A 27,647-nucleotide genomic window follows, 5' to 3' on the forward strand; every position below is an offset into this window, starting at 1 on the left:
GGATTTAGGTCCTTTTAAGTCCCTTTTAACCATGCGCCAAATCTTGAGTTTTGGCTCCCTAGAAGCATGAAAATGAATATTAAGATGCTAATTTTAGCTCCAAAAGTGACAATTCACCTCTAAAAGTCAAAATTAGTTTAAAGATGGACATTTTCAAAAAAGACCATTTTGGTCATCTCAGGGAAATTTCATCAGGTCGCGGGTCATCGATTGTTTGCATGAAAAATTGAACGTTCTCGCATGAACATTAATTTACTATAAATGTTGTTCATATCTCTTCCCGCAGTGAATAAACACGTTTTAAGCCCTCGAAGTGGGCATTTGGGTCACTTTAAGTTACTTTTACCCTTGCGCCAAATCTTGAGTTTTGGCTCCCCAGAAGAATGAAAATGAAAATAAAGATGCTCATTTTGACTCCAAAAGTGATGATCCACTTCTGAAAGTAAAAATTAGTTGAAAGATGGATATTTTCAAAACTGACCATTTTGGTCATCTCAGAGCAATTTCATCAGGTCGCGGGATCATCAATCGTTTTGCATGAAAAATCGAATGTTCTCGCATGAACATTAATTTACTCTAAATGTTGTTTATATCTCTTCCTGCAGTGAAAAAACATGTTTAAGCCCTCGAAGTGGTCATTTGGGTCCTTTTAAGTCACTTTTACCGTTGTGCCAAATCTTGAGTTTTGGCTCCCTAGAAGCATGAAAATGACATTAAAGTTGTTCATTTTCACTCCAAAAGTGATGATCCACATCTGAAAGTAAAAATTTGTTGAAAGATGGAAATTTTCAAAACGGACCATTTTGGTCATCCCAGAGCAATTTCATCAGGTCGCGGGTCATCCATCGTTTTACATGAAAAATCTAACCTTCTCCATGAACATTAATTTCTTCTAAATGTTGTTTATATCTCTTCCGGCAGTGAATAAACACGTTTTAAGACCTCGAAGTGAGCATTTGGGTCCTTTTAAGTTGCTTTTAACCATGGGCCAAATCTTGAGTTTTGGCTCCCTAAAAGCATGAAAATGAATATAAAGATGCTCATTTTAGCTCCAAAAGTGATGATCCACATCTGAAAGTAAAAATTAGTTGCAAGATGAAAATGTTCAAAACGGACCATTTTGGTCATTCCAGAGCAATTTTATCAGGTCGCGGGTCATCAATCTTTACAATGAAAAATCGAACGTTCTTGCATGAACATTAATTTACTCTAAATGTTGTTTATTTCTCTTCCCGCAGTGAATAAACACTTTTTAAGCCTTCGAAGTGGGTATTTGGGTCATTTTAAGTCACTTTTACCCTTGCGCAAAATCTTGAGTTTTAGCTCCCTAGAAGCATGAAAATGACTACAATGTTGTCCATTTTCACTCCAAAAGTGATGATCCACATCTGAAAGTAAAAATTAGTTGAAAGATGAACATTTTCAAAACGGACCATTTTGGTCATCTCAGAGAAATTTCATCAGGTCGCGGGTCATCAATCGTTTTGCATGAAAAATCGAACGTTCTCGCTTGAACATTAATTTACTCTAAATGTTGTTTATTCCCGCAGTGAATAAACATGTTTTAAGCACTCAAAGTGGGCATTTGGGTCATTTTAAGGCACTTTTACCCTTGCTCCAAATCTTGAGTTTTGGCCCCCTAGAAGCATGAAAATGACTAAAAAGATACTAATTTTCGCTCCAAAAGTGATGATCCACCTCTAAAAGTCAAAATTAGTTGAAAGATGGAAATTTTCCAAACGGACCATTTTGGTCATCTCAGAGCAATTTCATCAGGTCGCGGGTCATCGATCGTTTTGCATGAAAAATCGAACGTTCTCGCATGTACATTAATTTACTCTAAATGTTGTTTACAGTAATTCTTTCAGAAAATACCCCTGAGCTGTTCTTATACCCACGGGGGAGATGACAAAAAATTGTGGCTGGGATTCTAATATACTAAATGCTGTTAGGTACCTGTTTTCAAGTGCTATAGTTTGACAGAAACATCCATTTGAGACAACAAGTGTTGATTTGTATTTTCTCCCGCATAATGTTGTTTATTAATGCGGCACTATCTGCATGTTGAACGGCATGTGTCTTTCTGCAAGTGTTCAAGTGTCTGTAAATGAAAACTAGACTAAATGTATTATCAGCTTTTGATAAGTGATGCAAGGGTATGTTCATTTGTGAAGTGCATTTTTAAATGATGGCTTGGTAGTTTGGGCTGGACTGTTCCCATGAGGCACAGGGTCAAGGCTGATTTGCATATAGCCAGTGTCTGACCTAGGGTGGTGTGGAGTGCAAAAAAACAATGTATTTAGGCCCAGATCTTTGTACTGGGTTGAATGTAAGACATTGTTCTGCATTCTGTCCATCAACTGTGTTTTTTGCAATTTTCACCCCGAGTGGGCTGGGTATGCTCAGACGTGAGCCCCAGGCTCTCCACATCACTGGAGTCAAGCTATCCAGGCTGAAGAAGGCTGATATCCAGAAACCGGTCCTTGGATGCTTGATTCCGGTCTAGGAAAGACATGGCTTGGAAATTCGGGCCGGACTGTTCCCATGAGGCACAGGGTCAAGGCTGATTTGCATATAGCCAGTGTCTGACCTAGGGTGGTGTGGAGTGCAAAAAAATGATGGATTAGGCCCAGAACTTTCTACTGATGTGAATGTAAGACATTGTTCTGCATTCTGTCCATCAACTGTGTTTTTTGCAATTTTCACCCCGAGTGGGCTGGGTATGCTCAGACGTGAGTCCCAGGCTCTCCACATCACTGGAGTCAAGCTATCCAGGCTGAAGAAGGCTGATAGCCAGAAACCGGTCCTTTGGATGCTTGATTCTGGTCTAGGAAAGACATGGCTTGGTAGTTCGGGCTGGACTGTTCCCATGAGGCACAGGGTCAAGGCTGATTTGCATATAGCCAGTGTCTTACCTAGGGTGGTGTAGAGTGCAAAAAAACTATGGATTTAGGCCCGTATCTTTGTACTGGGGTGAATGTAAGACATTGTTCTGCATTCTGTCCATCAACTGTGTTTTTTGCAATTTTCACCCCGAGTGGGCTGGGTATGCTCAGACGTGAGTCCCAAGCTCTCCACATCACTGGAGTAAAACTATCCAGGCTGAAGAAGGCTGATAGCCAGAAACCAGTCCTTGGATGCTTGATACCGGTCTAGGAAAGACATGGCTTGGTAGTTCGGGCTGGACTGTTCCCATGAGGCACAGGGTCAAGGCTGATTTGCATATAGCGATTGTCTGACCTAGAGTGCTGTGGAGTGCAAAAAAATGATGGATTTAGGCCCAGATCTTTGTACTGGGGTGAATGTAAGACATTGTTCTGCATTCTGTCCATCAACTGTGTAATTTGCAATTTTCACCCTGAGTGGGCAGGGTATGCTCAGACGTGAGTCCCAGGCTCTCCACATCACTGGAGTCAAGCTATCCAGGCTGAAGAAGGCTGATAGCCCGAAACCGGTCTTTGGATGCTTGATTCCGGTCTATGAAAGACATGGCTTGGTAGTTCGGGCTGCACTGTTCCCATGAGGCAGAGGGTCAAGGCTGATTTGCACATAGCCAGTGTCTGACCTAGGGTGGTGTGGAGTGCAAAAAAACGATGGATTTAGGCCCAGATCTTTGTACTGGGGTGAATGTAAGACATTGTTCTGCATTCTGTCCATCAACTGTGTTTTTTGCAATTTTCACCCCGAGTGGGCTGGGTATGCTCAGACGTGAGTCCCAGGCTCTCCACATCACTGGAGTCAAGCTATACAGGCTGAAGAAGGCTGATAGGCAGAAACCAGTCCTTGGATGCTTGATTCCGGTCTAGGAAAGACATCGCTTGGTAGTTCGGGCTGGACTGTTCCCATGAGGCACAGGGTCAAGGCTGATTTGCATATAGCCAGTGTCTGACCTAGGGTGGTGTGGAGTGCAAAAAAATGATGGATTTAGGCCCCGATCTTTGTACTGGGGTGAATGTAAGACATTGTTCTGCATTCTGTCCATCAACTGTGTTTTTTGCAATTTTCACCCTGAGTGGGCCGGGTATGCTCAGATGTGAGTCCCAGGCTCTCCACATCACTGGAGTCAAGCTATCCAGGCTGAAGAAGGCTGATAGCCCGAAACCGGTCCTTGGATGCTTGATTCCGGTCTATGAAAGACATGGCTTGGTAGTTCGGGCTGGACTGTTCCCATGAGGCACAGGGTCAAGGCTGATTTGCATATAGCCAGTGTCTGACCTAGGGTGGTGTGGAGTGCAAAAAAACGATGGATTAGGCCCAGAACTTTCTACTGGGGTGAATGTAAGACATTGTTCTGCATTCTGTCCATCAACTGTGTTTTTTGCAATTTTCACCCCGAGTGGGCTGGGTATGCTCAGACGTGAGTCCCAGGCTCTCCACGTCATTGGAGTCAAGCTATCCAGGCTGAAGAAGGCTGATAGCCAGAAACCGGTCCTTGGATGCTTGATTCCGGTCTAGGAAAGACATGGCTTGGTAGTTCGGGCTGGACTGTTCCCATGAGGCACAGGGTCAAGGCTGATTTGCATATAGCCAATGTCTTACCTAGGGTGGTGTAGAGTGCAAAAAAACTATGGATTTAGGCCCGTATCTTTGTACTGGGGTGAATGTAAGACATTGTTCTGCATTCTGTCCATCAACTGTGTTTTTTGCAATTTTCACCCCGAGTGGGCTGGGTATGCTCAGACGTGAGTCCCAAGCTCTCCACATCACTGGAGTAAAGCTATCCAGGCTGAAGAAGGCTGATAGCCCGAAACCGGTCCTTGGATGCTTGATTCCGGTCTATGAAAGACATGGCTTGGTAGTTCGGGCTGGACTGTTCCCATGAGGCACAGGGTCAAGGCTGATTTGCATATAGCCAGTGTCTGACCAAGGGTGGTGTGGAGTGCAAAAAAACGATGGATTTAGGCCCAGATCTTTGTACTGGGGTGAATGTAAGACATTGTTCTGCATTCTGTCCATCAACTGTGTTTTTTGCAATTTTCACCCCGAGTGGGCTGGGTATGCTCAGACGTGAGTCCCAGGCTCTCCACATCACTGGAGTCAAGCTATCCAGGCTGAAAAAGGCTGATATCCAGAAACCAGTCCTTGGATGCTTGATTCCGGTCTAGGAAAGACATGGCTTGGTAGTTCGGGCTGGACTGTTACCATGAGGCACAGGGTCAAGGCTGATTTGCATATAGCCAGTGTCTGGCCTAGGGTGGTGTGGAGTGCAAAAAAACGATGGATTTAGGTCCAGATCTTTGTACTGGGGTGAATATAAGACATTGTTCTGCATTCTGTCCATCAACTGTGTTTTTTGCAATTTTCACCCCGAGTGGGCTGGGTATGCTCAGACTTGAGTCCCAGGCTCTCCACATCACTGGAGTCAAGCTATCCAGGCTGAAAAAGGCTGATAGCCAGAAACCGGTCCTTGGATGCTTGATTCCGGTCTAGGAAAGACATGGCTTGGTAGTTTGGGCTGGACTGTTCCCATGAGGCACAGGGTCAAGGCTGATTTGCATATAGCCAGTGTATGACCTAGGGTAGTGTGGAGTGCAAAACAACAATGTATTTACGCCCAGACCTTTGTACTGGGTTGAATGTAAGACATTGTTCTGCATTCTGTCCATCAACTGTGTTTTTTGCAATTTTCACCCCGAGTGGGCTGGGTATGCTCAGACGTGAGTCCCAGGCTCTCCACATCACTGGAGTCAAGCTATCCAGGCTGAAGAAGGCTGATAGCCAGAAACCGGACCTTGGATGCTTGATTCCGGTCTAGGAAAGACATGGCTTGGTAGTTCGGGCTGGACTGTTCCCATGACGCACAGGGTCAAGGCTGATTTGCAGATAGCCAGTGTCTTACCTAGGGTGGTGTAGAGTGCAAAAAAAATATGGATTCAGGCCCGTATCTTCGTACTTGGGTGAATGTAAGACATTGTTCTGCATTCTTTCCATCAACTGTGTTTTTTGCAATTTTCACCCCGAGTGGGCTGGGTATGCTCAGACGTGAGTCCCAATCTCTCCACATCACTGGAGTAAAGCTATCCAGGCTGAAGAAGGCTGATAGCCAGAAACCAGTCCTTGGATGCTTGATTCCGGTCTAGGAAAGACATGGCTTGGTAGTTCGGGCTGGACTGTTCCCATGAGGCACAGGGTCAAGGCTGACTTGCATATAGCCATTGTCTGACCTAGGGTGCTGTGGAGTGCCAAAAAACGATGGATTTAGGCCCAGATCTTTGTACTGGGGTGAATGTAAGACATTGTTCTGCATTCTGTCCATCAACTGTGTTTTTTTGCAATTTTCACCCCGAGTGGGCAGGGTATGCTCAGACGTGAGTCCCAGGCTCTCCACATCACTGGAGTCAAGCTATCCAGGCTGAAGAACGCTGATAGCCAGAAACCGATCCTTGGATGCTTGATTCCGGTCTAAGAAAGACATGGCTTGGTAGTTCGGGCTGGACTGTTCCCATGAGGCACAGGGTCAAGGCTGATTTGCATATAGCCAGTGTCTGGCCTAGGGTGGTGTGGAGTGCAAAAAACCGATGGATTTAGGTCCAGATCTTTGTACTGGGGTGAATATAAGACATTGTTCTGCATTCTGTCCATCAACTGTGTTTTTTGCAATTTTCACCCCGAGTGGGCTGGGTATGCTCAGACGTGAGTCCCAAGCTCTCCACATCACTGGAGTAAAGCTATCCAGGCTGAAGAAGGCTGATAGCCAGAAACCAGTCCTTGGATGCTTGATTCCGGTCTAGGAAAGACATGGCTTGGTAGTTCGGGCTGGACTGTTCCCATGAGGCACAGGGTCAAGGCTGATTTGCATATAGCCATTGTCTGACCTAGGCTGCTGTGGAGTGCAAAAAAACGATGGATTTAGGCCCAGATCTTTGTACTGGGGTGAATGTAAGACATTGTTCTGCATTCTGTCCATCAACTGTGTTTTTTGCAATTTTCACCCCAAGTTGGCTGGGTATGCTCAGACGTGAGTCCCAGGCTCTCCACATCACTGGAGTCAAGCTATCCAGGCTGAAAAAGGCTGATATCCAGAAACCAGTCCTTGGATGCTTGATTCCGGTCTAGGAAAGACATGGCTTGGTAGTTCGGGCTGGACTGTTCCCATGAGGCACAGGGTCAAGGCTGATTTGCATATAGCCAGTGTATGACCTAGGGTAGTGTGGAGTGCAAAAAAACAATGTATTTACGCCCAGATCTTTGTACTGGGTTGAATGTAAGACATTGTTCTGCATTCTGTCCATCAACTGTGTTTTTTGCAATTTTCACCCCGAGTGGGCTGGGTATGCTCAGACGTGAGTCCCAGGCTCTCCACATCACTGGAGTCAAGCTATCCAGGCTGAAGAAGGCTGATATCCAGAAACCGGTCCTTGGATGCTTGATTCCTGTCTAGGAAACACATGGCTTGGTAGTTCGGGCTGGAATGTTCCAGTGAGGCACAGGGTCAAGGCTGATTTGCATATAGCCAGTGTCTGACCTAGGGTGGTGTGGAGTGCAAAAAAACGATGGATTAGGCCCCGAACTTTCTACTGGGGTGAATGTAAGACATTGTTCTGCATTCTGTCCATCAACTGTGTTTTTTGCAATTTTCACCCCGAGTGGGCTGGGTATGCTCAGACGTGAGTCCCAGGCTCTCCACATCACTGGAGTCAAGCTATCCAGGCTGATAGCCAGAAACCGGTCCTTGGATGCTTGATTCCGGTCTAGGAAAGACATGGCTTGGTAGTTCAGGCTGGACTGCTCCCATGAGGCACAGGGTCAAGGCTGATTTGCATATAGCCAGTGTCTGACCTAGGGTGGTGTGGAGTGCAAAAAAACGATGGATTTAGGCCCAGATCTTTGTACTGGGGTGAATGTAAGACATTGTTCTGCATTCTGTCCATCAACTGTGTTTTTTGCAATTTTCACCCCGAGTGGGCTGGGTATGCTCAGACGTGAGTCCCAGGCTCTCCACATCACTGGAGTCAAGCTATCCAGGCTGAAGTAGACTGATAGCCCGAAACCAGTCCTTGGATGCTTGATTCCAGTCTAGGAAAGACATGGCTTGGTAGTTCGGGCTGGACTGTTCCCATGAGGCACAGGGTCAAGGCTGATTTGCATATAGCCAGTGTCTGACCTAGGGTGGTGTAGAGTGCAAAACAACGATGGATTTAGGCCCAGTTCTTTGCACTGGGGTGAATGTAAGACATTGTTCTGCATTCTGTCCATCAACTGTGTTTTTTTCAATTTTCACCCGAGTGGGCTGGGTATGCTCAGACCTGAGTCCCAGGCTCTCCACATCACTGGAGTCAAGCTATCCAGGCTGAAAAAGGCTGATATCCAGAAACCAGTCCTTGGATGCTTGATTCCGGTCTAGGAAAGACATGGCTTGGTAGTTCGGGCTGGACTGTTACCATGAGGCACAGGGTCAAGGCTGATTTGCATATAGCCAGTGTCTGGCCTAGGGTGGTGTGGAGTGCAAAAAAACGATGGATTTAGGTCCAGATCTTTGTACTGGGGTGAATATAAGACATTGTTCTGCATTCTGTCCATCAACTGTGTTTTTTGCAATTTTCACCCCGAGTGGGCTGGGTATGCTCAGACTTGAGTCCCAGGCTCTCCACATCACTGGAGTCAAGCTATCCAGGCTGAAAAAGGCTGATAGCCAGAAACCGGTCCTTGGATGCTTGATTCCGGTCTAGGAAAGACATGGCTTGGTAGTTTGGGCTGGACTGTTCCCATGAGGCACAGGGTCAAGGCTGATTTGCATATAGCCAGTGTATGACCTAGGGTAGTGTGGAGTGCAAAACAACAATGTATTTATGCCCAGATCTTTGTACTGGGTTGAATGTAAGAAATTGTTCTGCATTCTGTCCATCAACTGTGTTTTTTGCAATTTTCACCCCGAGTGGGCTGGGTATGCTCAGACGTGAGTCCCAGGCTCTCCACATCACTGGAGTCAAGCTATCCAGGCTGAAGAAGGCTGATAGCCAGAAACCGGACCTTGGATGCTTGATTCCGGTCTAGGAAAGACATGGCTTGGTAGTTCGGGCTGGACTGTTCCCATGACACACAGGGTCAAGGCTGATTTGCAGATAGCCAGTGTCTTACCTAGGGTGGTGTAGAGTGCAAAAAAAATATGGATTCAGGCCCGTATCTTCGTACTTGGGTGAATGTAAGACATTGTTCTGCATTCTTTCCATCAACTGTGTTTTTTGCAATTTTCACCCCGAGTGGGCTGGGTATGCTCAGACGTGAGTCCCAATCTCTCCACATCACTGGAGTAAAGCTATCCAGGCTGAAGAAGGCTGATAGCCAGAAACCAGTCCTTGGATGCTTGATTCCGGTCTAGGAAAGACATGGCTTGGTAGTTCGGGCTGGACTGTTCCCATGAGGCACAGGGTCAAGGCTGACTTGCATATAGCCATTGTCTGACCTAGGGTGCTGTGGAGTGCAAAAAAACGATGGATTTAGGCCCAGATCTTTGTACTGGGGTGAATGTAAGACATTGTTCTGCATTCTGTCCATCAACTGTGTTTTTTTGCAATTTTCACCCCGAGTGGGCAGGGTATGCTCAGACGTGAGTCCCAGGCTCTCCACATCACTGGAGTCAAGCTATCCAGGCTGAAGAAGGCTGATAGCCCGAAACCAGTCCTTGGATGCTTGATTCTGGTCTAGGAAAGACATGGCTTGGTAGTTCGGGCTGGACTGTTCCCATGAGGCACAGGGTCAAGGCTGATTTGCATATAGCCAGTGTCTGACCAAGGGTGGTGTGGAGTGCAAAAAAGCGATGGATTTAGGCCCAGATCTTTGTACTGGGGTGAATATAAGACATTGTTCTGCATTCTGTCCATCAACTGTGTTTTTTGCATTTTTCACCCCAAGTGGGCTGGGTATGCTCAGACGTGAGTCCCAGGCTCTCCACATCACTGGAGTCAAGCTATCCAGGCTGAAGAACGCTGATAGCCAGAAACCGATCCTTGGATGCTTGATTCCGGTCTAAGAAAGACATGGCTTGGTAGTTCGGGCTGGACTGTTCCCATGAGGCACAGGGTCAAGGCTGATTTGCATATAGCCAGTGTCTGACCTAGGGTGGTGTGGAGTGAAAAAAAAACAATGGATTTAGGCCCAGATCTTTGTACTGGGGTGAATGTAAGACATTGTTCTGCATTCTGTCCATCAACTGTGTTTTTTGCAATTTTCACCCCGAGTGGGCTGGGTATGCTCAGACGTGAGTCCCAGGCTCTCCACATCACTGGAGTCAAGCTATCCAAGCTGAAAAAGGCTGATAGCCAGAAACCGGTCCTTGGATGCTTGATTCCGGTCTAGGAAAGACATGGCTTGGTAGTTTGGGCTGGACTGTTCCTATGAGGCATAGGGTCAAGGCTGATTTGCATATAGCCAGTGTCTGACCTAGGGTGGTGTGGAGTGCAAAAAACGATGGATTTAGGCCCAGATGATTGTACTGGGGTGAATGTAAGACATTGTTCTGCATTCTGTCCATCAACTGTGTTTTTTGCAATTTTCCCCCCGAGTGGGCTGGGTATGCTCAGACGTGAGTCCCAGGCTCTCCACATCACTGGAGTCAAGCTTTCCAGGCTGAAGAAGGCTGATAGCCAGAAACCGGTTCTTGGATGCTTGATTCCGGTCTAGGAAAGACATGGCTTGGTAGTTCGGGCTGGACTGTTCCCATGAGGCACAGGATCAAGGCTGATTTGCATATAGCCAGTGTCTGACCTAGGGTGGTGTGGAGTGCAAAAAAACGATGGATTTAGGCCCAGATCTTTGTACTGGGGTGAATGTAAGACAGTGTTCTGCATTCTGTCCATCAACTGTGTTTTTTGCAATTTTCACCCCGAGTGGGCTGGGTATGCTCAGACGTGAGTCCCAGGCTCTCCACATCTCTGGAGTCAAGCTATCTAGGCTGAAGAAGGTTGATAGCCAGAAACCGGTTCTTGGATGCTTCATTCCGGTCTAGGAAAGACATGGCTTGGTAGTTCGGGCTGGACTGTTCCCATGCGGCACAGGGTCAAGGCTGATTTGCATAAAGCCAGTGTCTGACCTAGGGTGGTGTGGAGTGCAAAAGAACGATTGATTTAGGCCCAGATCTTTGTACTGGGGTGAATGTAAGACATTGTTCTGCATTCTGTCCATCAACTGTGTTTTTTGCAATTTTCACCCAGAGTGGGCAGGGTATGCTAAGACGTGAGTCCCAGGCTCTCCACATCACTGGAGTCAAGCTATCCAGGCTTAAGAACGCTGATAGCCAGAAACCGGTCCTTGGATGCTTGATTCCGGTCTAGGAAAGACATGGCTTGGTAGTTCAGGCTGGACTATTCCCATGAGGCACAGGGTCAAGGCTGATTTGCATATAGCCAGTGTCTGACCTAGGGTGGTGTGGAGTGCAAAAAAACGATGGATTTAGGCCCAGATCTTTGTACTGGGGTGAATGTAAGACATTGTTCTGCATTCTGTCCATCAACTGTGTTTTTTGCAATTTTCACCCCGAGTGGGCTGGGTATGCTCAGACGTGAGTCCCAGGCTCCCCACATCACTGGAGTCAAGCTATCCAGGCTGAAGTAGACTGATAGCCCGAAACCAGTCCTTGGATGCTTGAATCCAGTCTACGAAAGACATGGCTTGGTAGTTCGGGCTGGACTGTTCCCATGAGGCACAGGGTCAAGGCTGATTTGCATATAGCCAGTGTCTGACCTAGGGTGGTGTGGAGTGCAAAAAAACGATGGATTTAGGCCCAGATCTTTGTACTGGGGTGAATGTAAGACATTGTTCTGCATTCTGTCCATCAACTGTGTTTTTTGCAATTTTCACCCCGAGTGGGCTGGGTATGCTCAGACGTGAGTCCCAGGCTCTCCACATCACTGGAGTCAAGCTATCCAGGCTGAAGTAGACTGATAGCCCGAAACCAGTCCTTGGATGCTTGATTCCAGTCTAGGAAAGACATGGCTTGGTAGTTCGGGCTGGACTGTTCCCATGAGGCACAGGGTCAAGGCTGATTTGCATATAGCCAGTGTCTGACCTAGGGTGGTGTAGAGTGCAAAAAAACGATGGATTTAGGCCCAGTTCTTTGCACTGGGGTGAATGTAAGACATTGTTCTGCATTCTGTCCATCAACTGTGTTTTTTTCAATTTTCACCCGAGTGGGCTGGGTATGCTCAGACCTGAGTCCCAGGCTCTCCACATCACTGGAGTCAAGCTATCCAGGCTGAAAAAGGCTGATATCCAGAAACCAGTCCTTGGATGCTTGATTCCGGTCTAGGAAAGACATGGCTTGGTAGTTCGGGCTGGACTGTTACCATGAGGCACAGGGTCAAGGCTGATTTGCATATAGCCAGTGTCTGGCCTAGGGTGGTGTGGAGTGCAAAAAAACGATGGATTTAGGTCCAGATCTTTGTACTGGGGTGAATATAAGACATTGTTCTGCATTCTGTCCATCAACTGTGTTTTTTGCAATTTTCACCCCGAGTGGGCTGGGTATGCTCAGACTTGAGTCCCAGGCTCTCCACATCACTGGAGTCAAGCTATCCAGGCTGAAAAAGGCTGATAGCCAGAAACCGGTCCTTGGATGCTTGATTCCGGTCTAGGAAAGACATGGCTTGGTAGTTTGGGCTGGACTGTTCCCATGAGGCACAGGGTCAAGGCTGATTTGCATATAGCCAGTGTATGACCTAGGGTAGTGTGGAGTGCAAAAAAACAATGTATTTACGCCCAGATCTTTGTACTGGGTTGAATGTAAGACATTGTTCTGCATTCTGTCCATCAACTGTGTTTTTTGCAATTTTCACCCCGAGTGGGCTGGGTATGCTCAGACGTGAGTCCCAGGCTCTCCACATCACTGGAGTCAAGCTATCCAGGCTGAAGAAGGCTGATAGCCAGAAACCGGACCTTGGATGCTTGATTCCGGTCTAGGAAAGACATGGCTTGGTAGTTCGGGCTGGACTGTTCCCATGACGCACAGGGTCAAGGCTGATTTGCAGATAGCCAGTGTCTTACCTAGGGTGGTGTAGAGTGCAAAAAAAATATGGATTCAGGCCCGTATCTTCGTACTTGGGTGAATGTAAGACATTGTTCTGCATTCTTTCCATCAACTGTGTTTTTTGCAATTTTCACCCCGAGTGGGCTGGGTATGCTCAGACGTGAGTCCCAATCTCTCCACATCACTGGAGTAAAGCTATCCAGGCTGAAGACGGCTGATAGCCAGAAACCAGTCCTTGGATGCTTGATTCCGGTCTAGGAAAGACATGGCTTGGTAGTTCGGGCTGGACTGTTCCCATGAGGCACAGGGTCAAGGCTGACTTGCATATAGCCATTGTCTGACCAAGGGTGGTGTGGAGTGCAAAAAAACGATGGATTTAGGCCCAGATCTTTGTACTGGGGTGAATATAAGACATTGTTCTGCATTCTGTCCATCAACTGTGTTTTTTGCATTTTTCACCCCAAGTGGGCTGGGTATGCTCAGACGTGAGTCCCAGGCTCTCCACATCACTGGAGTCAAGCTATCCAGGCTGAAGAACGCTGATAGCCAGAAACCGATCCTTGGATGCTTGATTCCGGTCTAAGAAAGACATGGCTTGGTAGTTCGGGCTGGACTGTTCCCATGAGGCACAGGGTCAAGGCTGATTTGCATATAGCCAGTGTCTGACCTAGGGTGGTGTGGAGTGAAAAAAAAACAATGGATTTAGGCCCAGATCTTTGTACTGGGGTGAATATAAGACATTGTTCTGCATTCTGTCCATCAACTGTGTTTTTTGCAATTTTCACCCCGAGTGGGCTGGGTATGCTCAGACTTGAGTCCCAGGCTCTCCACATCACTGGAGTCAAGCTATCCAGGCTGAAAAAGGCTGATAGCCAGAAACCGGTCCTTGGATGCTTGATTCCGGTCTAGGAAAGACATGGCTTGGTAGTTTGGGCTGGACTGTTCCCATGAGGCACAGGGTCAAGGCTGATTTGCATATAGCCAGTGTATGACCTAGGGTAGTGTGGAGTGCAAAACAACAATGTATTTATGCCCAGATCTTTGTACTGGGTTGAATGTAAGAAATTGTTCTGCATTCTGTCCATCAACTGTGTTTTTTGCAATTTTCACCCCGAGTGGGCTGGGTATGCTCAGACGTGAGTCCCAGGCTCTCCACATCACTGGAGTCAAGCTATCCAGGCTGAAGAAGGCTGATAGCCAGAAACCGGACCTTGGATGCTTGATTCCGGTCTAGGAAAGACATGGCTTGGTAGTTCGGGCTGGACTGTTCCCATGACACACAGGGTCAAGGCTGATTTGCAGATAGCCAGTGTCTTACCTAGGGTGGTGTAGAGTGCAAAAAAAATATGGATTCAGGCCCGTATCTTCGTACTTGGGTGAATGTAAGACATTGTTCTGCATTCTTTCCATCAACTGTGTTTTTTGCAATTTTCACCCCGAGTGGGCTGGGTATGCTCAGACGTGAGTCCCAATCTCTCCACATCACTGGAGTAAAGCTATCCAGGCTGAAGAAGGCTGATAGCCAGAAACCAGTCCTTGGATGCTTGATTCCGGTCTAGGAAAGACATGGCTTGGTAGTTCGGGCTGGACTGTTCCCATGAGGCACAGGGTCAAGGCTGACTTGCATATAGCCATTGTCTGACCTAGGGTGCTGTGGAGTGCAAAAAAACGATGGATTTAGGCCCAGATCTTTGTACTGGGGTGAATGTAAGACATTGTTCTGCATTCTGTCCATCAACTGTGTTTTTTTGCAATTTTCACCCCGAGTGGGCAGGGTATGCTCAGACGTGAGTCCCAGGCTCTCCACATCACTGGAGTCAAGCTATCCAGGCTGAAGAAGGCTGATAGCCCGAAACCAGTCCTTGGATGCTTGATTCTGGTCTAGGAAAGACATGGCTTGGTAGTTCGGGCTGGACTGTTCCCATGAGGCACAGGGTCAAGGCTGATTTGCATATAGCCAGTGTCTGACCAAGGGTGGTGTGGAGTGCAAAAAAGCGATGGATTTAGGCCCAGATCTTTGTACTGGGGTGAATATAAGACATTGTTCTGCATTCTGTCCATCAACTGTGTTTTTTGCATTTTTCACCCCAAGTGGGCTGGGTATGCTCAGACGTGAGTCCCAGGCTCTCCACATCACTGGAGTCAAGCTATCCAGGCTGAAGAACGCTGATAGCCAGAAACCGATCCTTGGATGCTTGATTCCGGTCTAAGAAAGACATGGCTTGGTAGTTCGGGCTGGACTGTTCCCATGAGGCACAGGGTCAAGGCTGATTTGCATATAGCCAGTGTCTGACCTAGGGTGGTGTGGAGTGAAAAAAAAACAATGGATTTAGGCCCAGATCTTTGTACTGGGGTGAATGTAAGACATTGTTCTGCATTCTGTCCATCAACTGTGTTTTTTGCAATTTTCACCCCGAGTGGGCTGGGTATGCTCAGACGTGAGTCCCAGGCTCTCCACATCACTGGAGTCAAGCTATCCAAGCTGAAAAAGGCTGATAGCCAGAAACCGGTCCTTGGATGCTTGATTCCGGTCTAGGAAAGACATGGCTTGGTAGTTTGGGCTGGACTGTTCCTATGAGGCATAGGGTCAAGGCTGATTTGCATATAGCCAGTGTCTGACCTAGGGTGGTGTGGAGTGCAAAAAACGATGGATTTAGGCCCAGATGATTGTACTGGGGTGAATGTAAGACATTGTTCTGCATTCTGTCCATCAACTGTGTTTTTTGCAATTTTCCCCCCGAGTGGGCTGGGTATGCTCAGACGTGAGTCCCAGGCTCTCCACATCACTGGAGTCAAGCTTTCCAGGCTGAAGAAGGCTGATAGCCAGAAACCGGTTCTTGGATGCTTGATTCCGGTCTAGGAAAGACATGGCTTGGTAGTTCGGGCTGGACTGTTCCCATGAGGCACAGGATCAAGGCTGATTTGCATATAGCCAGTGTCTGACCTAGGGTGGTGTGGAGTGCAAAAAAACGATGGATTTAGGCCCAGATCTTTGTACTGGGGTGAATGTAAGACAGTGTTCTGCATTCTGTCCATCAACTGTGTTTTTTGCAATTTTCACCCCGAGTGGGCTGGGTATGCTCAGACGTGAGTCCCAGGCTCTCCACATCTCTGGAGTCAAGCTATCTAGGCTGAAGAAGGTTGATAGCCAGAAACCGGTTCTTGGATGCTTCATTCCGGTCTAGGAAAGACATGGCTTGGTAGTTCGGGCTGGACTGTTCCCATGCGGCACAGGGTCAAGGCTGATTTGCATAAAGCCAGTGTCTGACCTAGGGTGGTGTGGAGTGCAAAAGAACGATTGATTTAGGCCCAGATCTTTGTACTGGGGTGAATGTAAGACATTGTTCTGCATTCTGTCCATCAACTGTGTTTTTTGCAATTTTCACCCAGAGTGGGCAGGGTATGCTAAGACGTGAGTCCCAGGCTCTCCACATCACTGGAGTCAAGCTATCCAGGCTTAAGAACGCTGATAGCCAGAAACCGGTCCTTGGATGCTTGATTCCGGTCTAGGAAAGACATGGCTTGGTAGTTCAGGCTGGACTATTCCCATGAGGCACAGGGTCAAGGCTGATTTGCATATAGCCAGTGTCTGACCTAGGGTGGTGTGGAGTGCAAAAAAACGATGGATTTAGGCCCAGATCTTTGTACTGGGGTGAATGTAAGACATTGTTCTGCATTCTGTCCATCAACTGTGTTTTTTGCAATTTTCACCCCGAGTGGGCTGGGTATGCTCAGACGTGAGTCCCAGGCTCCCCACATCACTGGAGTCAAGCTATCCAGGCTGAAGTAGACTGATAGCCCGAAACCAGTCCTTGGATGCTTGAATCCAGTCTACGAAAGACATGGCTTGGTAGTTCGGGCTGGACTGTTCCCATGAGGCACAGGGTCAAGGCTGATTTGCATATAGCCAGTGTCTGACCTAGGGTGGTGTGGAGTGCAAAAAAACGATGGATTTAGGCCCAGATCTTTGTACTGGGGTGAATGTAAGACATTGTTCTGCATTCTGTCCATCAACTGTGTTTTTTGCAATTTTCACCCCGAGTGGGCTGGGTATGCTCAGACGTGAGTCCCAGGCTCTCCACATCACTGGAGTCAAGCTATCCAGGCTGAAGTAGACTGATAGCCCGAAACCAGTCCTTGGATGCTTGATTCCAGTCTAGGAAAGACATGGCTTGGTAGTTCGGGCTGGACTGTTCCCATGAGGCACAGGGTCAAGGCTGATTTGCATATAGCCAGTGTCTGACCTAGGGTGGTGTAGAGTGCAAAAAAACGATGGATTTAGGCCCAGTTCTTTGCACTGGGGTGAATGTAAGACATTGTTCTGCATTCTGTCCATCAACTGTGTTTTTTTCAATTTTCACCCGAGTGGGCTGGGTATGCTCAGACCTGAGTCCCAGGCTCTCCACATCACTGGAGTCAAGCTATCCAGGCTGAAAAAGGCTGATATCCAGAAACCAGTCCTTGGATGCTTGATTCCGGTCTAGGAAAGACATGGCTTGGTAGTTCGGGCTGGACTGTTACCATGAGGCACAGGGTCAAGGCTGATTTGCATATAGCCAGTGTCTGGCCTAGGGTGGTGTGGAGTGCAAAAAAACGATGGATTTAGGTCCAGATCTTTGTACTGGGGTGAATATAAGACATTGTTCTGCATTCTGTCCATCAACTGTGTTTTTTGCAATTTTCACCCCGAGTGGGCTGGGTATGCTCAGACTTGAGTCCCAGGCTCTCCACATCACTGGAGTCAAGCTATCCAGGCTGAAAAAGGCTGATAGCCAGAAACCGGTCCTTGGATGCTTGATTCCGGTCTAGGAAAGACATGGCTTGGTAGTTTGGGCTGGACTGTTCCCATGAGGCACAGGGTCAAGGCTGATTTGCATATAGCCAGTGTATGACCTAGGGTAGTGTGGAGTGCAAAAAAACAATGTATTTACGCCCAGATCTTTGTACTGGGTTGAATGTAAGACATTGTTCTGCATTCTGTCCATCAACTGTGTTTTTTGCAATTTTCACCCCGAGTGGGCTGGGTATGCTCAGACGTGAGTCCCAGGCTCTCCACATCACTGGAGTCAAGCTATCCAGGCTGAAGAAGGCTGATAGCCAGAAACCGGACCTTGGATGCTTGATTCCGGTCTAGGAAAGACATGGCTTGGTAGTTCGGGCTGGACTGTTCCCATGACGCACAGGGTCAAGGCTGATTTGCAGATAGCCAGTGTCTTACCTAGGGTGGTGTAGAGTGCAAAAAAAATATGGATTCAGGCCCGTATCTTCGTACTTGGGTGAATGTAAGACATTGTTCTGCATTCTTTCCATCAACTGTGTTTTTTGCAATTTTCACCCCGAGTGGGCTGGGTATGCTCAGACGTGAGTCCCAATCTCTCCACATCACTGGAGTAAAGCTATCCAGGCTGAAGACGGCTGATAGCCAGAAACCAGTCCTTGGATGCTTGATTCCGGTCTAGGAAAGACATGGCTTGGTAGTTCGGGCTGGACTGTTCCCATGAGGCACAGGGTCAAGGCTGACTTGCATATAGCCATTGTCTGACCAAGGGTGGTGTGGAGTGCAAAAAAACGATGGATTTAGGCCCAGATCTTTGTACTGGGGTGAATATAAGACATTGTTCTGCATTCTGTCCATCAACTGTGTTTTTTGCATTTTTCACCCCAAGTGGGCTGGGTATGCTCAGACGTGAGTCCCAGGCTCTCCACATCACTGGAGTCAAGCTATCCAGGCTGAAGAACGCTGATAGCCAGAAACCGATCCTTGGATGCTTGATTCCGGTCTAAGAAAGACATGGCTTGGTAGTTCGGGCTGGACTGTTCCCATGAGGCACAGGGTCAAGGCTGATTTGCATATAGCCAGTGTCTGACCTAGGGTGGTGTGGAGTGAAAAAAAAACAATGGATTTAGGCCCAGATCTTTGTACTGGGGTGAATGTAAGACATTGTTCTGCATTCTGTCCATCAACTGTGTTTGTTGCAATTTTCACCCCGAGTGGGCTGGGTATGCTCAGACGTGAGTCCCAGGCTCTCCACATCACTGGAGTCAAGCTATCCAAGCTGAAAAAGGCTGATAGCCAGAAACCGGTCCTTGGATGCTTGATTCCGGTCTAGGAAAGACATGGCTTGGTAGTTTGGGCTGGACTGTTCCTATGAGGCATAGGGTCAAGGCTGATTTGCATATAGCCAGTGTCTGACCTAGGGTGGTGTGGAGTGCAAAAAAACGATGGATTTAGGCCCAGATGATTGTACTGGGGTGAATGTAAGACATTGTTCTGCATTCTGTCCATCAACTGTGTTTTTTGCAATTTTCCCCCCGAGTGGGCTGGGTATGCTCAGACGTGAGTCCCAGGCTCTCCACATCACTGGAGTCAAGCTTTCCAGGCTGAAGAAGGCTGATAGCCAGAAACCGGTTCTTGGATGCTTGATTCCGGTCTAGGAAAGACATGGCTTGGTAGTTCGGGCTGGACTGTTCCCATGAGGCACAGGATCAAGGCTGATTTGCATATAGCCAGTGTCTGACCTAGGGTGGTGTGGAGTGCAAAAAAACGATGGATTTAGGCCCAGATCTTTGTACTGGGGTGAATGTAAGACAGTGTTCTGCATTCTGTCCATCAACTGTGTTTTTTGCAATTTTCACCCCGAGTGGGCTGGGTATGCTCAGACGTGAGTCCCAGGCTCTCCACATCTCTGGAGTCAAGCTATCTAGGCTGAAGAAGGTTGATAGCCAGAAACCGGTTCTTGGATGCTTCATTCCGGTCTAGGAAAGACATGGCTTGGTAGTTCGGGCTGGACTGTTCCCAGGCGGCACAGGGTCAAGGCTGATTTGCATACAGCCATTGTCTGACCTAGGGTGGTGTGGAGTGCAAAATAAACGATGGATTTAGGCCCAGATCTTTGTACTGGGGTGAATGTAAGACATTGTTTTGCATTCTGTCCATCAACTGTGTTTTTTGCAATTTTCACCCCGAGTGGGCTGGGTATGCTCAGACGTGAGTCCCAGGCTCTCCACATCACTGGAGTCAAGCTATCCAAGCTGAAGAAGGCTGATAGCCAGAAACCGGTCCTTGGATGCTTGATTCCGGTCTAGGAAAGACATGGCTTGGTAGTTTGGGCTGGACTGTTCCCATGAGGCATAGGGTCAAGGCTGATTTGCATATAGCCAGTGTCTGACCTAGGGTGGTGTGGAGTGCAAAAAAACGATGGATTTAGGCCCAGATGATTGTACTGGGGTGAATGTAAGACATTGTTCTGCATTCTGTCCATCAACTGTGTTTTTTGCAATTTTCCCCCCGAGTGGGCTGGGTATGCTCAGACGTGAGTCCCAGGCTCTCCACATCACTGGAGTCAAGCTATCCAGGCTGAAGAAGGCTGATAGCCAGAAACCGGTCCTTGGATGCTTCATTCAGCTCTAGGAAAGATATGGCTTGGTAGTTCGGGCTGGACTGTTCCCATGAGGCACAGGGTCAAGGCTGATTTGCATAAAGCCAGTGTCTGACCTAGGGTGGTGTGGAGTGCAAAAGAACAATGGATTTAGGCCCAGATCTCTGTACTGGGGTGAATGTAAGACATTGTCCTGCATTCTGTCCATCAACTGTGTTTTTTTCAATTTTCACCCCGAGTGGGCTGGGTATGCTCAGACCTGAGTCCCAGGCTCTCCACATCACTGGAGTCAAGCTATCCAGGCTGAAGAAGGCTGATATCCAGAAACCAGTCCTTGGATGCTTGATTCCGGTCTAGGAAAGACATGGCTTGGTAGTTCGGGCTGGACTGTTCCCATGAGGCACAGGGTCAAGGCTGATTTTCATATAGCCATTATCTGACCTAAGGTGGTGTGGAGTGTAAAAAAACACTGGATTTAGGCCCATATCTTTGTACTGGGGTGAATGTAAGACATTGTTCTGCATTCTGTCCATCAACTGTGTTTTTTGGAATTATCACCCCGAGTGGGCAGGGTATGCTCACACTTGAGTCCCAGGCTCTTCACATCACTGAAGTCAAGCTATCCAGGCTGAAGAAGGCTGATAGCCCGAAACCGGTCTTGGATGCTTGATTCCGGTCTAGGAAAGACATAGCTTGGTATTTCGGGCTGGACTGTTACCATGAGGCACACGGTCAAGGCTGATTTGCATATAGCCAGTGTCTGACCTAGGGTGGTGTGGAGTGCAAACAAACGATGGATTTAGGTCCAGATCTTTGTACTGGGGTGAATATAAGACATTGTTCTGCATTCTGTCCATCAACTGTGTTTTTTTGCAATTTTCACCCCGAGTGGGCTGGGTATGCTCAGACTTGAGTCCCAGGCTCTCCACATCACTGGAGTCAAGCTATCCAGGCTGAAGAAGGCTGATAGCCAGAAACCGGTCCTTGGATGCTTGATTCCGGTTTAGGAAAGACGGGCTGGACTGTTCCCATGAGGCACAGGGTCAAGGCTGATTTGCATATAGCCAGTGTCTGACCTAGGGTGGTGTGGAGTGCAAATAAATGATGGATTTAGGCCCAGATCTTTGTACTGGGGTGAATGTAAGACATTGTTCTGCATTCTGTCCATCAACTGTGTTTTTTGCAATTTTCACCCCGAGTGGGCTGGGTATGCTCAGACGTGAGTCCCAGGCTCTCCACATCACTGGAGTCAAGCTTTCCAGGCTGAAGAAGGCTGATAGCCAGAAACCGGTTCTTGGATGCTTGATTCCGGTCTAGGAAAGACATGGCTTGGTAGTTCGGGCTGGACTGTTCCCATGAGGCACAGGATCAAGGCTGATTTGCATATAGCCAGTGTCTGACCTAGGGTGGTGTGGAGTGCAAAAAAACGATGGATTTAGGCCCAGATCTTTGTACTGGGGTGAATGTAAGACAGTGTTCTGCATTCTGTCCATCAACTGTGTTTTTTGCAATTTTCACCCCGAGTGGGCTGGGTATGCTCAGACGTGAGTCCCAGGCTCTCCACATCTCTGGAGTCAAGCTATCTAGGCTGAAGAAGGTTGATAGCCAGAAACCGGTCCTTGGATGCTTCATTCCGGTCTAGAAAAGACATGGCTTGGTAGTTCAGGCTGGACTGTTCCCATGCGGCACAGGGTCAAGGCTGATTTGCATAAAGCCAGTGTCTGACCTAGGGTGGTGTGGAGTGCAAAAGAACGATGGATTTAGGCCCAGATCATTGTACTCGGGTGAATGTAAGACATTGTTCTGCATTCTGTCCATCAACTGTGTTTTTTGCAATTTCCACCCCGAGTGGGCAGGGTATGCTCAGACGTGAGTCCCAGGCTCTCCACATCACTGGAGTCAAGCTATCCAGGCTGAAGAAGGCTGATAGCCAGAAACTGGTCCTTGGATGCTTCATTCCGGTCTAGGAAAGACATGGCTTGGTAGTTCGGGCTGGACTGTTCCCATAAGGCACAGGGTGAAGGCTGATTTGCATATAGCCCGTGTCTGACCTAGGGTGGTGTGGAGTGCAACAAAATGATGGATTTAGGCCCAGATCTTTGTACTGGGGTGAATGTAAGACATTGTTCTGCATTCTGTCCATCAACTGTGTTTTTTGCAATTTTCACCCCGAGTGGGCTGGGTATGCTCAGACGTGAGTCCCAGGCTCTCCACATCACTGGACTCAAGCTATCCAGGCTGAAGAAGGCTGATAGCCAGAAACCGGTCCTTGGAAGCTTCATTCCGGTCTAGGAAAGACATGGCTTGGTAGTTCGGGCTGGACTGTCCCCATGAGGCACAGTGTCAAGGCTGATTTGCATAAAGCCAGTGTCTGACCTAGGGCGGTGCGGAGTGCAAAAGAACGATGGATTCAGTCCCAGATCTTTGTACTGGGGTGAATGTAAGACATTGTTCTGCATTCTGTCCATTAACTGTGTTTTTTGCAATTTTCACCCCGAGTGGGCTGGGTATGCTCAGACGTGAGTCCCAGGCTCTCCACATCACTGGAGTCAAGCTATCCAGGCTGAAGTAGACTGATAGCCCGAAACCAGTCCTTGGATGCTTGATTCCGGTCTAGGAAAGACATGGCTTGGTAGTTCGGGCTGGACTGTTCCCATGAGGCACAGGGTCAAGGCTGATTTGCATATAGCCAGTGTCTGACTAAGGGTGGTGTGGAGTGCAAAAAAACGATGGATTTAGGTCCGAATCTTTGTACTGGGGTGAATATAAGACATTGTTCTGCATTCTGTCCATCAACTGTGTTTTTTGCAATTTTCACCCCGAGTGGGCTGGGTATGCTCAGGCGTGAGTCCAAGGCTCTCCACATCACTGGAGTCAAGCTATCCAGGCTGAAGAAGGCTGATAGCCAGAAACCGGTCCTTGGATGCTTGATTCCAAGGAAAGACATGGCTTGGTAGTTCGGGCTGGACTGTTCCCATGAGGCACAGGGTCAAGGCTGATTTGCATATAGCCAGTGTCTGACTAAGGGTGGTGTGGAATGCAAAAAAACGATGGATTTAGGTCCGAATCTTTGTACTGGGGTGAATATAAGACATTGTTCTGCATTCTGTCCATCAACTGTGTTTTTTGCATTTTTCACCCCAAGTGGGCTGGGTATGCTCAGACGTGAGTCCCAGGCTCTCCACATCACTGGAGTCAAGCTATCCAGGCTGAAGAACGCTGATAGCCAGAAACCGATCCTTGGATGCTTGATTCCGGTCTAAGAAAGACATGGCTTGGTAGTTCGGGCTGGACTGTTCCCATGAGGCACAGGGTCAAGGCTGATTTGCATATAGCCAGTGTCTGACCTAGGGTGGTGTGGAGTGAAAAAAAACAATGGATTTAGGCCCAGATCTTTGTACTGGGGTGAATGTAAGACATTGTTCTGCATTCTGTCCATCAACTGTTTTTTGCAATTTTCACCCCGAGTGGGCTGGGTATGCTCAGACGTGAGTCCCAGGCTCTCCACATCACTGGAGTCAAGCTATCCAAGCTGAAAAAGGCTGATAGCCAGAAACCGGTCCTTGGATGCTTGATTCCGGTCTAGGAAAGACATGGCTTGGTAGTTTGGGCTGGACTGTTCCTATGAGGCATAGGGTCAAGGCTGATTTGCATATAGCCAGTGTCTGACCTAGGGTGGTGTGGAGTGCAAAAAAACGATGGATTTAGGCCCAGATGATTGTACTGGGGTGAATGTAAGACATTGTTCTGCATTCTGTCCATCAACTGTGTTTTTTGCAATTTTCCCCCCGAGTGGGCTGGGTATGCTCAGACGTGAGTCCCAGGCTCTCCACATCACTTGAGTCAAGCTATCCAGGCTGAAGAAGGCTGATAGCCAGAAACCGGTCCTTGGATGCTTCATTCAGCTATAGGAAAGATATGGCTTGGTAGTTCGGGCTGGACTGTTCCCATGAGGCACAGGGTCAAGGCTGATTTGCATAAAGCCAGTGTCTGACCTAGGGTGGTGTGGAGTGCAAAAGAACAATGGATTTAGGCCCAGATCTCTGTACTGGGGTGAATGTAAGACATTGTTCTGCATTCTGTCCATCAACTGTGTTTTTTGCAATTTTCACCCCGAGTGGGCTGGGTATGCTCAGACGTGAATCCCAGGCTCTCCACATCACTGGAGTCAAGCTATCCAGGCTGAAGTAGACTGATAGCCCAAAACCAGTCCTTGGATGCTTGATTCCGGTCTAGGAAAGACATGGCTTGGTAGTTCGGGCTGGACTGTTCCCATGAGGCACAGGGTCAAGGCTGAGTTGCTTATAGACAGTGTCTGACCTAGGGTGGTGTGGAGTGCAAAAAAACGATGGATTTAGGCCCAGATCTTTGTACTGGGGTGAATGTAAGACAGAGTTCTGCATTCTGTCCATCAACTGTGTTTTTTGCAATTTTCACCCCGAGTGGGCTGGGTATGCTCAGACGTGAGTCCCAGGCTCTCCACATCTCTGGAGTCAAGCTATCTAGGCTGAAGAAGGTTGATAGCCAGAAACCGGTCCTTGGATGCTTCATTCCGGTCTAGGAAAGACATGGCTTGGTAGTTCGGGCTGGACTGTTCCCATGCGGCACAGGGTCAAGGCTGATTTGCATAAAGCCAGTGTCTGACCTAGGGTGGTGTGGAGTGCAAAAGAACGATGGATTTAGGCCCAGATCTTTGTACTGGGGTGACTGTAAGACATGGTTCTGCATTCTGTCCATCAACTGTGTTTTTTGCAATTTTCACCCAGAGTGGGCAGGGTATGCTAAGACGTGAGTCCCAGGCTCTCCACATCACTGGAGTCAAGCTATCCAGGCTTAAGAACGCTGATAGCCAGAAACCGGTCCTTGGATGCTTGATTCCGGTCTAGGAAAGACATGGCTTGGTAGTTCAGGCTGGACTATTCCCATGAGGCACAGGGTCAAGGCTGATTTGCATAAAGCCATTGTCTGACCTAGGGTGGTGTGGAGTGCAAAATAAACGATGGATTTAGGCCCAGATCTTTGTACTGGGGTGAATGTAAGACATTGTTCTGCATTCTGTCCATCAACTGTGTTTTTTGCAATTTCCACCCTGAGTGGGCAGGGTATGCTCAGACGTGAGTCCCAGGCTCTCCACATCACTGGAGTCAAGCTATCCAGGCTGAAGAAGGCTGATAGCCAGAAACCGATCCTTGGATGCTTGATTCCGGTCTAAGAAAGACATGGCTTGGTAGTTTGGACTGGACTGTTCCCATGAGGCACAGGGTCAAGGCTGATTTGCATATAGCCAGTGTCTGACCTAGGGTGGTGTGGAGTGCAAAAAAACGATGGATTTAGGCCCAGATCTTTGTACTGGGGTGAATGTAAGACATTGTTTTGCATTATGTCCATCAACTGTGTTTTTTGCAATTTTCACCCCGAGTGGGCTGGGTATGCTCAGACGTGAGTCCCAGGCTCTCCACATCACTGGAGTCAAGCTATCCAAGCTGAAGAAGGCTGATAGCCAGAAACCGGTCCTTGGATGCTTGATTCCGGTCTAGGAAAGACATGGCTTGGTAGTTTGGGCTAGACTGTTCCCATGAGGCATAGGGTCAAGGCTGATTTGCATATAGCCAGTGTCTGACCTAGGGTGGTGTGGAGTGCAAAAAAACGATGGATTTAGGCCCAGATGATTGTACTGGGGTGAATGTAAGACATTGTTCTGCATTCTGTCCATCAACTGTGTTTTTTGCAATTTTCCCCCCGAGTGGGCTGGGTATGCTCAGACGTGAGTCCCAGGCTCTCCACATCACTGGAGTCAAGCTATCCAGGCTGAAGAAGGCTGATAGCCAGAAACCGGTCCTTGGATGCTTCATTCAGCTCTAGGAAAGATATGGCTTGGTAGTTCGGGCTGGACTGTTCCCATGAGGCACAGGGTCAAGGCTGATTTGCACAAAGCCAGTGTCTGACCTAGGGTGGTGTGGAGTGCAAAAGAACAATGGATTTAGGCCCAGATCTCTGTACTGGGGTGAATGTAAGACATTGTCCTGCATTCTGTCCATCAACTGTGTTTTTTTCAATTTTCACCCCGAGTGGGCTGGGTATGCTCAGACCTGAGTCCCAGGCTCTCCACATCACTGGAGTCAAGCTATCCAGGCTGAAGAAGGCTGATATCCAGAAACCAGTCCTTGGATGCTTGATTCTGGTCTAGGAAAGACATGGCTTGGTAGTTCGGGCTGGACTGTTCCCATGAGGCACAGGGTCAAGGCTGATTTTCATATAGCCATTGTCTGACCTAAGGTGGTGTGGAGTGTAAAAAAACACTGGATTTAGGCCCATATCTTTGTACTGGGGTGAATGTAAGACATTGTTCTGCATTCTGTCCATCAACTGTGTTTTTTGGAATTATCACCCCGAGTGGGCAGGGTATGCTCACACTTGAGTCCCAGGCTCTTCACATCACTGAAGTCAAGCTATCCAGCCTGAAGAAGGCTGATAGCCCGAAACCGGTCCTTGGATGCTTGATTCCGGTCTAGGAAAGACATAGCTTGGTATTTCGGGCTGGACTGTTACCATGAGGCACACGGTCAAGGCTGATTTGCATATAGCCAGTGTCTGACCTAGGGTGGTGTGGAGTGCAAAAAAACGATGGATTTAGGTCCAGATCTTTGTACTGGGGTGAATATAAGACATTGTTCTGCATTCTGTCCATCAACTGTGTTTTTTGCAATTATCACCCTGAGTGGGCAGGGTATGCTCACACTTGAGTCCCAGGCTGTCCACATAACTGAAGTCAAGCTATCCAGGCTGAAGAAGGCTGATAGCCAGAAACCGGTCCTTGGATGCTTGATTCCGGTTTAGGAAAGACGGGCTGGACTGTTCCCATGAGGCACAGGGTCAAGGCTGATTTGCATATAGCCAGTGTCTGACCTAGGGTGGTGTGGAGTGCAAATAAATGATGGATTTAGGCCCAGATCTTTGCACTGGGGTGAATGTAAGACATTGTTCTGCATTCTGTCCATCAACTGTGTTTTTTGCAATTTTCACCCCGAGTGGGCTGGGTATGCTCAGACGTGAGTCCCAGGCTCTCCACATCACTGGAGTCAAGCTTTCCAGGCTGAAGAAGGCTGATAGCCAGAAACCGGTTCTTGGATGCTTGATTCCGGTCTAGGAAAGACATGGCTTGGTAGTTCGGGCTGGACTGTTCCCATGAGGCACAGGATCAAGGCTGATTTGCATATAGCCAGTGTCTGACCTAGGGTGGTGTGGAGTGCAAAAAAACGATGGATTTAGGCCCAGATCTTTGTACTGGGGTGAATGTAAGACAGTGT

This window comes from Lissotriton vulgaris, chromosome 9, assembly GCF_964263255.1.
Source record: "Lissotriton vulgaris chromosome 9, aLisVul1.2, whole genome shotgun sequence".
Taxonomy (NCBI): Eukaryota; Metazoa; Chordata; class Amphibia; order Caudata; family Salamandridae; genus Lissotriton; species Lissotriton vulgaris.